Genomic DNA, 12974 nt, shown 5'->3' with positions numbered 1-12974 from the left:
TTTTTTCCCACAATGATAACCCGCAGCGGAAATTTCCGCAGCATGTGCAAAGCACATGCGGATTACCATTGGGGAACATGGCAGGCTTTCTACCATGCATTTTTGCAGCGTTTTTGCCGCTGCGGAAACGCTTAAAAAACGCATCGTGGGCACACAGCCTTAAGCTGGCTCTCCAGCTCAGAACTGACACTACCCAGTCTCACTGGGGCAGGCCTGACCACTCACCTTAGCTGCACCCTGTTAACCACCCTAGTTGCTGGATGCTTAACAACATCTTATGTAACATCTACCCATCACAAGTTTACCAGTAATTCAATTTGCGTTGAATACATTTGCCGCAAATCACATTTTCTGGCCGAATTCAAGTGAATTTGTCTCATTGAATTTTAGCAGTTTGACGCATCTCTAGTAGAGAGATAAATAGACACTCAGACATGAAGTACAGACAGATAGATGATAATAGATAGATGGATAGATGGATATTTTCTTTGTTTTTGCAACTACCTTTTAATAGTTTCCTACAACTCTACTGTAGTTCTAATACAGTATAATATCCTCAAAGCCCCCAATACTCAGTATAATGCTCTCTACACCAGGATGTCCGCATAGCTCCCATATCTATATATATATCGTCTTATCCCGTCTGTCTGTCTGTCTGTCTGTCCAGGAAATCCCGCGTCGCTCATTGGTCCGGCAGCGGCCAATCAGCGCCGGGGGATTTCTAAAAAAAGATGGCGGCCGTTAGTGGCTCATCTGCGGGACAGAGCTGAGCGGCGATGCAGCCGGGAGATGAGCACCGCGAGGCGCTCATCTCCCGGCCGGCAACAGCAGAAGGAACCCGACCGCCGGACCCATCTGCGGGACGGAGATGCAGCTGGGAGATGAGCGGCGCGGCCGCTATCAGCGGAAGGACCGCCGGCGCCGCTGACCTCCATGCGGAAGGGAGGACCGGGGAGCGGCGCTGCGGGTCGGGATACTTCTGCTGCGAGCGCCCGCGATGTCCCGGGTTCTCGCAGCGTAAGTAGCCGCACAGGCAGCGCCGCTCCCCGGTCCTCACCAAGACGATTCGATGACTGGTCGCGGTCTTCGGACCCGACCAATCACTGATCTTAGCGCAAAACTTAAACACCGCTGTGCTGATTGGTCGCCGACGCTGGCCGCAACCAATCACCGATTTGGGCGCCAAATTTAAATATCGGCCGCGACCAATCACCACAGCGGTGTTTAAATGTGGAGCCAAGATCGGTGATTGGTCGCGGCCGATATTTAAATTTTGGCGCCCAAATCGGTGATTGGTCGCGGTCAGCGTCCGCGACGAATCAGCACAATAGTGTTTAACTTTGGCGCCAAGATCAGTCATTGGTCGCGGGCCAAGACAGCGACCAATCACCGATTTGTGCGGCAATTTTAAATAGCGTCCGCGACCAATTGGATGTCAGCAACCACCGGCCACGACCAATCTACGCTTTTTGTGCCAAATTTAAACACCGCTCTGCTGATTGGTCGCAGCCGGCGACCAATCAGCGATTTTGGCGCCAAATTTAAACCTCGCTCTGCATCGCTCTGCTGATTGGTCGCGGTCGCCGGCCGCTAACAATCAGCGCTATTGTCGCCAAATTTAAACACCTCTTTGCTGATTGGTCGGGGTCGCAACTAATCAGCGATTTTGGTGCCAAATTTAAACACCGCACTGCTGATTGGTCGCGGCCGCCATCCGCGACCAATCAGCGAGATTGGCGCCAAATTTAAACAACGCTCTGCTGATTGGTCGCAGTCGCTGGCCTCGACCAATCAGCGATTTTGGCGCCAAATTTAAACAACACTCTGCTGTTTGGTCGCGGCCGGCGACCAATCAGCGATTTTGGCGCCAAATTTAAACCCCGCTCTGCATCGCTCTGCTGATTGGTCAAATTTAAACAACATTCTGCTGTTCGATCGCGGCCGGCGACCAATCAGCAGTATTGGCGCCAAATTTAAACACCGCTGTGCTGATTGGTCGCGACTAATCAGCGATTTTGGTGCCAAATTTAAACACGCTCTCCAGTCCTCACTAACATGGTTCGCTGATTGGTCGCGGCCGCCGCCCGCAACCAATCATCGATATTGCAGCCAAATTTAAACACCGCTTTGCTGATTGGTCGCGGTTGCCGAACGCGACCAATCAGCGATTTTGGCCCCAAATTTAAACACAGCTCTGCTGATTGCGCCCGGTCGGCCGCATACTTATTCTAGAATACCCGATGCATTAGAATCGGGCCACCATCTAGTATACACTTTAATGGCCCACATCTTCTGTGTACACAGTATAATACTCCTCACACTGTATGATAGCCAACTATACTAGTACTAACATTGTGTACTGCCCACAAAGCCCCCAATTCTAGCTGCAGAAGGCTTATTACGATCTGACTTTACAGGACGCAAAGGAATACGCCAAATTAAAAACCAAAATATTGGCACGCTCAGGAGTGACTATGTCTGTCAGAGCACAAAGGGTCCACCACTGGGCGTATGCTGGCGACAGATCTCCACGCTCATAGATGTTCGACTTGTTACATCTTGTACAAAAATGGCTGCAGCCAGTGTCTTCCTCTCCTGCCCAGATGGTTGAGCGTGTGGTGATGGACAGGTTCATCAATTCCCTAACCAGGCCGATGCAGACCTGGTTTGCCCAAGGTGACCCCCGGACGCAGACAATCTCGTAGGTCTGGTAGAAAGATACCAAGTGGTCGAAAAATCCCTGGGGAAACCCGACATAGCCACCTACCCTTACTGGAGTGCCCAAAAGGGGATAGGTTCACCATGGAAGGAATTCAGAGCTACAACTGATGGCATTCCATTTCCACTGAAGAGACTGCAAGGTCTGTTGTGAAGGATGTGATTTGTTGGCGATGTCGCAGTCCGGGACACGTAGCCGCCCAGTGTCATACATCTGCTGAGCCTAGGCAGATGATGTTCATACTATGCTTACCCAACATGCAGTGTGGACTGTCGACACGGCGAGGGGCCGCAGGGGTGTGCCATGTCCGTTAATGGAGTGATGGGCTGTTGGACTCCAGGAGTCTGGTGACCTTGATCAGGGATAGTGTTCTGGTTCTCATTTCCACTGTCGAAAGTAAGTTCCTGGCCAAGTGGCAGGGCCCATATGAGGTGGTGGAGAAACTCAGTTAAGTGAACTCCGAGTCCACCAGCATGGCTGAAGAAAGCCGCACCAAGTATACCATGTGAACTTGCTCAAGCTGTGGCGGAACCGGGAGCCTGTGGAAACTCCTTGCCTGGGAGCCACTCCCGAAGGCAAGGTGGAAGAGGTCACTATTTCAGAGACTCTATTGCCAGCCCAGAAGCAAGAGTGTCGAGAACTACTATAGTGGAATCGGGAGCTGTTCTCAGAGTTGACGGAGCATACTCAGGTGGTAGAGCATGACGAGTTAACAGAACCACATGTAAGAGTGAATCTGAAGCCGTATCAGGTTCCGGAAGCACGCCGGGAAATGATCTCGGCCGAGGTTAGACCTCGATGTGATAGAGGAGTCAAAGAGTGGGTGGTCGAGCCCAATCGTCCTCGTACCAAAACCCAACGGAGAGTGGAGGTTTTGTAATGACTAGCGCCGGCTGAATGAGGTGTCCAAGTGTGATGCGTACCCGATGCCCCGCGTTGACGAACTCATCGAAAGGCTTGGACCGGCGAGATACATCACCACTCTCGACCTGACGAAGGGCTATCGGCAGATCCCCATGTCCCAGGTGGCCAAGGAGAAGACGGTTTTCTCTGCACCCAGATGGGTGCTTTCAATACACTTGAATGCCATTTGGGCTACAGGGGGCCTCAGCCACCTTCCAGAGGGCTATGGATCGGATCATAGCCCCACATAAGAAGTATGCCGCAGCCTACCTTGACGACATTGTAGTTTTTAGCCCAGACTTTAGAACTAAACTACAGCCCATTCTGGATGCTCTAAAAGGCGGGATTTGCAATAAATCTGAAAAAATGCACCTTTGGAAAAGAGGAGGCCAAGTACTTGGGCTATGTCGTCGGGAGAGGCGAAATAAAGCCGCAAGTTAATAAAGTGGAGGCAATCCAGACCTGCCCGCAACTGCTCTCCAAGAAGCAAGTGAGAGCATTCCTGGGAATGGTGGGATATTACCGGCAGTTTAACCCAAATTTTGCCATGATGGCTGCACCACTGACGGATCTCCTAAAAGACACCAGGTCAACCATGGGGAAGTGGACGGAGAAAACAGAGACCACGTTCCAACTATTGAAGTCAGCACTGTGTAAACAACCGGTCCTGGTCGCACCAGACTTTAACCCCTTTACGACATAGGGCGTATTAGTACGTATCTGTGCCCTGGGCCTTATGGACCAGATACGTATTAATACGCCCTATCTTTAATGCGGCACCGCGACCGAAGTCGCGGTGATAGCATTAAAATTCCGGTGCCATCTTACCTTAGGGTAGATGGCGCCAGCATCTTAGGGGTGTCGCCGCCCCTTCACACCCACGATCGCTGTGATTGGCTGTTCAATTCTGAACAGCCAATCACAGCATTTCTCACTGTTTCCGGCAATCAGATTGCCGGAAACAGTGATGTGCAGCCTAGGATCGGTGCTCCTAAGAGCACTGATCCTAGGCTGTTGCCTAGTAACCCTGCCTGTCACCTCCCCATGACCCCCTGTGATGTCAAATAAGCCCCAGCCAGGTCTGATTGGAGCGATCGATGATGACATCGATCGCTCCAATCAGAGTACCTGAACACAGGTGACAGGGCGGTCACAGGGCGATGACCGGCTTGTGACCTGCCTGTCACCTCTTTGTGACCCCTTGTGATGCTGCCCAGGCCCCTGCCATCTCTGATTGGTGCGATTGATGTCATCATCGATCGCACCAATCAGAGTACCTGACCGGGAGGTGACCGGGTGGTGACCAGCCGGTGACCTGCCTGTCACCACCCTGTCACCCCCCTGTGACCGCCCTGCAGATCCTCACACTTGGTGAGGATTTCTACAGAGCGGTCACGTCTGATCTGCGCTGTGCTGGGCCTTGTAGTGCCACAGAATCTTCTGTTACACTACAAGACCTTTCTCCTACCTGCTCCAGTCACTGCTGCTGCTCCGGCATCCTGCTGCGGTCTCCAGGGTCCTGGATCTCCTGCTCCGGCATCCTGCTGCTGTCTCCAGGTTGCTGGGTCTCCAGCTTCGGCGTCCTGCTGCTGTCTCCAGGGTCCTGGGTCTCCAGCTCCTTATCCAGCTGCTGCGGATCCTGCTCCAGAGCCTCTTCCAGAACCTGTAGCTGATCCTGCTGAAAGAAGAACAGAGAAGACTTTGGTAAGTCCATCTCTGTTCTCCCCTCATTCACCCCTCTCCCCCCCTCCTCCCCCCCCTCCTTTTACCCCCAATCCTCCTCCCCCCCAGTTTTTTTTTTTTACGTGCGTCCTGCAGCGGCCGAGCGCTGAGCAGTGTCTATGTCACTGATCAACGTCCGTGCTCGCTGCTTTTTAGGACTTTTTCTTGCCCCTGTCAATTCTCCCGCCCCACCTTTGCACCACATCCGCGCACACACCCATCAGCTGCCGAGAGTTGATAGGTGACATAGTTCACCGATCCGCACTCGTGCTCGCTGTTTGCACCACCTACGGTAGTTCCTTTTTTTTCTCTTTTTTTTTTCAGAAAAAAAAAATTCACACCAAGCACACTGACACACACACACTCTAAATAAAGTACTGACACACACGCACCACATACACGAGAAAAAAAAAATGTCCGGCTCATCCCAAACTTGCTATTCAGCGGAGGAGGCATACGCTATTGTTGCCTCCGACACTGAGACTGACAGCGAGGGCGAGGATCCCACATTTCTTTACTTTTCCGACGCCTCATCTTCCTCCTCTTCCTCCTCTTCTTCCTCCTCTTCCTCCTCAGGTGCTGCTGGACCGCCCCGCAGTCGTCGCAGGAGAGAAGATGTTCCAGCGCCCCCCACTACTGACCCCATATGGACCTCGCCCCCCGAAAATGTTGAGCCACTGATTCCTGATTTCGTGGCGGAATCAGGAATCAAGTTTGACACCACCGGCCTCACAGAAATAGACTTTTTCAAAGTCTTTTTCTCTGAGGATTTTATAAACCTCATGGTGGGCCAAACTAATTTGTATGCTCATCAATTTTTGGAACAAAACCCCTCTTCATCATTTTCTAACTGGTCTCCTGTAGACGCAGAAGAAATGATGAAGTTTTGGGGCCTGGTCCTTCATATGGGGATCCTGAAAAAAACAGAGGTTCGGCAATACTGGAGTGTTGACGTTTTGTATAACACTCCAGTGTTCCGAATGGTCATGACCCAGACACGTTTTGAGGCCATCCGCAAGTTCTTGCATTACCAAGATAATGCAATGTGTCCTGCATGCGATGACCCAAACTTTGATCGTGTTTTCAAAGTTCGGCCGGTCATCGAGCACTTCAACAAGTTTGGTGAAGTGCACGTGCCCCAAAGGGACATCTGCGTGGATGAGTCCTTAATTTCTTTTAAGGGGCGGCTTGGATTCCGGCAGTACCTGCCCAGTAAAAGGTCCAGGTACGGGATCAAGCTGTATAAACTTTGGGGGAGTACCTCAGGGTACACTCACAAGTTTAGAGTTTATGAAGGGAAGGACTCCTGGATTGAACCCCCTGAATGCCCCCCTGTTCTGGGAAAATTGTGTGGGACTTGGTGCACCCACTGCTGGATAAAGGTTATCACCTGTACGTGGATAACTTTTATACAAGTAACCCGCTCTTCAAGTCCCTCTCTGCGCGACATACCGCAGCTTGCGGTACTGTCCGCAAAAATCAGAAAGGCCTCCCAAAGGCGCTAAGTGGGCAGCTGCTCAGAAGGGGTGAGAGCAGAGCCCAATGTAGCGACCACCTGTTGGTGGTCAAGTACAAGGACAAGAGGGATGTCCTTCTCTTGACCACCATACATGGTGATGGCAGCACCCTCAGCACTGTAAGAGGCTCCACTACACAGGTCGCCAAACCAGACTGTGTAGTGGGGTACAACAAGTACATGGGGGGAGTTGATCTCTCCGATCAAGTCCTCCAGCCGTACAGTGCTTTGAGAAAGGCCAAGGTATGGTATAAGAAGCCGGCCGTGCACATTGTTCAGATGGCAATGCACAACGCTTTCCTTCTGTCAAAATGTGCAGGCCAGACTTCTACGTCGTACCTTCACTTCCAGGAGACAGTTATCAAGGCCCTGATATTTGGCAGTGGTGGTGGAGCGGGCCCCTCTACTTCTGGAACTGAAGGACCTAGAATTGTACCTGGCCAGCATTTCTGGGGCAGATCCCTCACAGCGGAAAAAAAAGGTAAGTCACAAAAGAAGTGCCGAGTGTGTTACCGAAGGGGAATACGCAAGGACACCATTTACCAATGTGACACCTGCCCCGACAAACCTGGCCTCTGCATGAAAGACTGCTTCAAAAGGTACCATACTTCCATGGACTATTGAATTAATTTCTGATGTATGACAACCTGACAAACACTACACAGCTGACGTAATGTTCGTCAGGTTGTCGTACTTCAGTTGTGTAGTGTTTGTCAGGTTGTCCTACACAACTGGCGCATAACACTACATTATAAAATTGACAAATCAGGTATCTTCCAAAAAGGGGGCACTTGTTGGGCATTTCCACTGTTTAGGCACATCAGGGGCTCTGAGAACGTGACATGACGCCCGCAGACCATTCCATCAAAGTCTGCATTCCAAAGCGTCACTCCTTCCCTTCCGAGCCCTGACATGTGCCCAAACAGTAGTTTTCTCCAATACATGGGGTATCAGCGTACTCAGAAGAAATTGCACAACAACTTTTGGGATCCAATCTCTCCTAGTACCCTTGTGAAAATAAAAATATTGCGGCTAAAAGAGCATTTTTGTGGAAAAAAAAAATATTTTTTTTCACGGCTCTACGTCATAAACCTTTGCCAAACACTTGGGGGTTCAAAGTGCTCACCACACATCTAGATAAGTTCCCTGAGGGGTCTAGTTTCCAAAATGGGGTCACTTGTGGGGGACATCCAATGTTTAGGCACACAGGGGCTCTCCAAACGCGACATGGTGTCCGCTAACAAGTTGAAACCATGTCGCGTTTGGAGAGCCCCTGTGTGCCTAAACATTGGAGTTCCCCCACAAGTGACCCCATTTTGGAAACTAGACCCCCAAGGCACCTATCTAGATGCATATTGAGCACTTGGAACCCCCAGGTGCTTCACAAATTAATCCGTAAAAATAAAAAAGTGTTTTTTTTTCCACTTTTTCATTTTTACGAATCAATTTGTGAAGCACCTGGGTGTTCCAAGTGCTCACTATGCATCTAGATAGGTGCCTTGCGGGGTCTAGTTTCCAAAATGGGTTCACTTATGGGGGAGCCCCAATGTTTAGGCACACAGGGGCTCTCCAAACGCGACATGGCGTCCACTAATTATTCAAGCAAATATTCCAATCAAAAAGTCAAATGGCGCTCCTTCCCTTCCAAGCCCTGCCGTGCGCCCAAACAGTGTTTTTTCCCCACATATGGGGTATCTGCATGCCCAGGGGAAATTGCACAACAAATTTTGGGGTCCATTTTTTCTTGTTACCCCTGCAAAAATATAAAAATTGGGTCTAAACTAACATTTTTGTGAAAAAAGTTAAATGTTCATTTTTTTCTTCCACATTCCAAAAATTCCTGTGAAGCACTTGAAGGGTTAATAAAGTTCTTGAATGTGGTATTGAGCACCTTGAGGGGTGCAGTTTTTAGAATGGTGTCACTTTTGGGTATTTTCTGTCATAAAGACCTCTCAAAGTGACTGCAAATGTGATGTGGTCCCTAAAAAAATGGTTTTGTAAATTTTGTTGGAAAAATGAGAAATCACTGGTCAACTTTTAACCCTTATAGCTCCCTAACAAAAAAAAAATTTGGTTCCAAAATTGTGCTGATGTAAAGTAGACATGTGGGAAATGTTACTTATTAACTATTTTGTGTGACACATCTCTCTGATTTAAGGGCATAAAAATTAAAATTTTGAAAATTGCAAAATTTTAAAAATTTTCGCCAAATTTCCATTTTTTTCACAAATAAACGCAAGTGATATCGAATAAATTTTACCACAATCATGAAGTACAATATGTCACGAAAAAAGAGTCTCAGAATCAGGGGGATCCATTTAAGTTTTCCAGAGTAATTACCTCATAAAGTGACAGTGGTCAGAATTGTAAAAAATGGCCTGGTCATTAACGTGCAAATCACCCTCGGGGGTAAAGGGGTTAAGAAAGAGTTTGTGGTCCAGACAGACGCTTCAGAGCTTGGTCTAGGAGCTGTACTCTCTCAAGAGATAAATGGATAAATGGGGAAGAACATCCCATTCTCTATCTGAGCCGGAAGCTGTCCTCCTGCGAGAAAAACTACGCAATAGTAGAAAAGGAGTGTTTAGCCATAAAGTGGGCCGTAGATACATTAAGATACTACCTACTAGGCCGGAAGTTTAAGTTGGTGTCAGACCATGCCCCGTTGAGATGGTTGAGGGAAAAGAGGGGTAACAATGCCAGGGTAACTAGATGGTTCCTGGCTCTTCAGGACTTCAACTTTCACGTAGAGCATAGGCCTGGGAAGTTACATGGGAACGCTGATGCCCTTTCCCGTTTTAGGTCAATTAGGATTACCATAATTTTTAATATTTGCCAAATGCCAGAATAAGGAGAGAGAGAATGTATTAAGGCATTTAAAAAAACGGGAAAGGTTTATTCTGATTTCATGTCAGATATTGAGAGAAACATGCATATGTGTCTTTTTATATAGTGTATGTAAACTTCTGGTTTCAACTGTACATCTTGGGCCTCTTCCTTGTATAATGTGCTCTATTCTGCGCCCTTTCCTGGTATAATGTTCCCCATCCTGAGCACCTTCCTGGTATAATGCACTACATCATGAGCACCTCCTGGTATAATGCACTCCATCCTGGGCATCTTCCTGGAATAATGTACCCAATTCTCAGCACATTCCTGGTATAATGTACCCCATTCTGAGCACATTCCTGGTATAATGTCCCCCATCATGAACACATTCCTGGTATAATGTCCCCCATCCTGAGCCCTTTCCTGGTATAATGTTCCCCATCCTGGGACCCTTCCTGGTATAATGCACTCCATCCTGGGACCCTTCCTGGTATAAGCACCCATCAGCCCACGGGTGCTTTTAATTAGTGTTGGTTTCTACCTGCCCACTTAAATTTGTAGGTTTCTCTCCTAAGAGAGGCATGTTTGCCCATTTATATTGTAGGCTTATAGCCCAAGAGAGGCATGTTTAAGAGGTTAGTTAACCATCATGCGGAGGCTACCTTGTCGTGGTTGATGGGCATACATGAATTGGCCAATTTGTGCGCTAAGAGCCTTCATTTTTTGTAAGTACATTTTATTTAGCAATAATGCAGTTTAGCTCTTATGTTCTCAGTGTCAGCATATGTATTGTCCCTTGCAGTGTGTTGCTGTGCTTTCTTATTGTACCCTTCCTGGTATAATGTCCCCCATCCTGTGCCCCTTCCATTAATAATGTTTGCTGTTCTTCTCCAATACATTTAAAAATAAATAAATTATTCTTCTTCCCTTCCTCCACTCCCACAACTCGCAGCGTATTCTTCTATAGCACTTGAAGGAACTGGCATCTAACTTCGTCTTGCTGGCATGGTGCATGACGTCACGGTCATGTGCCGCCTGTGACTGGCACACCAACGTCAACAGCCGGCCTCTGATTGGCTGGCAGGGTGTATTGCGGTGCAGGGACACAGATGGTCTCTGCGTCTCAATACATTTCAGCTGAATGTGTGTCCTTGCATGCACCTCTAACTGAAATAGGTGCTGGTGGCGGCCGACCCCCCTCCTGCACGGGCCCGGTCGCACCCTCTGTGACCGATGTCGTTCCGCTACTGGAAGGGATATGCTGATGTTTACTATTGGATTCTATCATGTATGTGAGAATAAAAGGCTTCTTGAGATTGATGACACTGCCATATCTAGCAGCCAAGACTTCTCAATAATAGCGGACAATTGAGGCTGCTGGGATCTAGATCAATCACACAACGACACATGTACAATGCAATAGTGTTTTTATTAGCAAAATCATAAGAATCATTAACCTGAATTACATCGTGATTTACCAATAAAGAAGGTCAGCTCCTGATTTTACATAATGGAACATAATAGAAAAATTGTAAAATCCAGGACCTGGAGCATTTATTCAAGATTAATAGATTATTATTAAGTAAGTAAAATTGTGAAGGCTCCGGCTTATTTACGGATAATAATGGACTTTGAAGTGAAAAAACAAGATATATATGATGTTTAAGTCCTGGAATTCGGAGATGTCCACATGTGTAATGGAGGCCTCCACCATCCAGGTGCCTAAACTGTAAACAGGAAAATTATGTGCAAATTAATCAATATGGCAAAAGTCTGAAATATTCTATCTGCTGACAAGAGCGGTTTATCTCCAGTTTACCCAATACAGAGAAAATGCCGCCAGTGATCAGTAATGGCGCCATCATCCCATTCTCTCACACATTTACACTGCTGCACTGCCATCTAGTGATGAAAAAAAAAAAGTACAATACCAACACAGTTTATTGTCACTATTGGTGGGATCATATTATTAACACGGCTCATTATAGACTGCAGGTTATTTACAAGTTAATGAACGTTACAGAATATAATAACTAAACTATTGTACATGGCTTTATCAGTGAAGAAGGGTCCTTGTACATACCTCACAAATAAGAAAGAGAGCAAGTGTATATTGCTGGGACCCTAATCTCACCTGCTCCTTTATATGTGCTCACACAGAAATATTCTCCTAATGAAGCCATGCTGGTTCAGTATGCCTTCAATTTTGAATAAATCCCCAACAGTGTCACCAGCAAAGCACCCGCACACCATCACACCTCCTCCTCCATGCTTCACGGTGGTAACCAGGCATGTAGAGTCCATCCGTTCACCTTTTCTGCGTCGCATAAAGACACGGTGGTCGGAACCAAAGATCTCAAATTTAGACTCATCAGACCAAAGCACAGATTTCCACTGGTCTAATGTGCATTCCTTGTGTTCTTTAGCGCAAACAAGTCTCTTCTGCTTGTTGCCTGTCCTTAGCAGTGGTTTCCTAGCATCTATTTTACCATGAAGGCCTGCTGCACAAAGTCTCCTCTTAACAGTTGTTGTAGAGATGTGTCTGCTGCTGGAACTCTGTGTGGCATTGACCTAGTCTCTAATCTGAGCTGCTGTTAACCTGCAATTTCTGTGGCTGGTGACTCGGATAAACTTATCCTCAGAAGCAGAGGTGACTCATGGTCTTCCTTTCCTGGGGCGATCCTCATGTGAGCCAGTTTCTTTGTAGCACTTGATGGTTTTTGCAACTGCACTTGGGGACACTTTCAAAGTTTTCCCAATTTTTCAAACTGACTGACCTTCATTTATTAAAGTAATGATGGCCACTCGTTTTTCTTTACTTAGCTGCTTTTTTCTTGCCATAATACAAATTCTAACAGTCTATTCAGTAGGACTATCAGCTGTGTATCTGACGCGCCCCCTGGGACATATTCCTTTTTGAGGGGAATACCCGGCACCGGATCAGATGGGGGGGGGGGGTTGTAGTCTCCGAGCGGCTGTGACCCGGCCCGTGCCCAGGGCGTCAAGCTCAGTGTTATGTGGCAGTCCTACAGATGTTATTAAGAGTTCTTTTGTGTCGACTACGCCACCCGTTGTGATGCGGTCACTGTGGCCGCCGCTGCAGCAGGGTCCGCTGAGGCTGATGGTGGGTGCGCAGCTTGGTGAGATAACCCCCAACGGGAGGGGTATAGCCTCAGGGGGGACAGGTGCAGAGGATGGGGGCTGTGGTGGTGCAGTGCAGACGGCAATGAAGACAGAGTCGGGTTGTGCAGTTAAGGGTGTTTACTTACTGCAGATGTTGTACTGGTC

This window comes from Phyllobates terribilis, unplaced genomic scaffold (genome assembly GCF_046119375.1).
Source record: "Phyllobates terribilis strain yellow unplaced genomic scaffold, ASM4611937v1 Scaffold_385__1_contigs__length_1830459, whole genome shotgun sequence".
In the NCBI taxonomy this organism is placed as follows: Eukaryota; Metazoa; Chordata; class Amphibia; order Anura; family Dendrobatidae; genus Phyllobates; species Phyllobates terribilis.
This window is presented reverse-complemented; position numbering follows the sequence as displayed.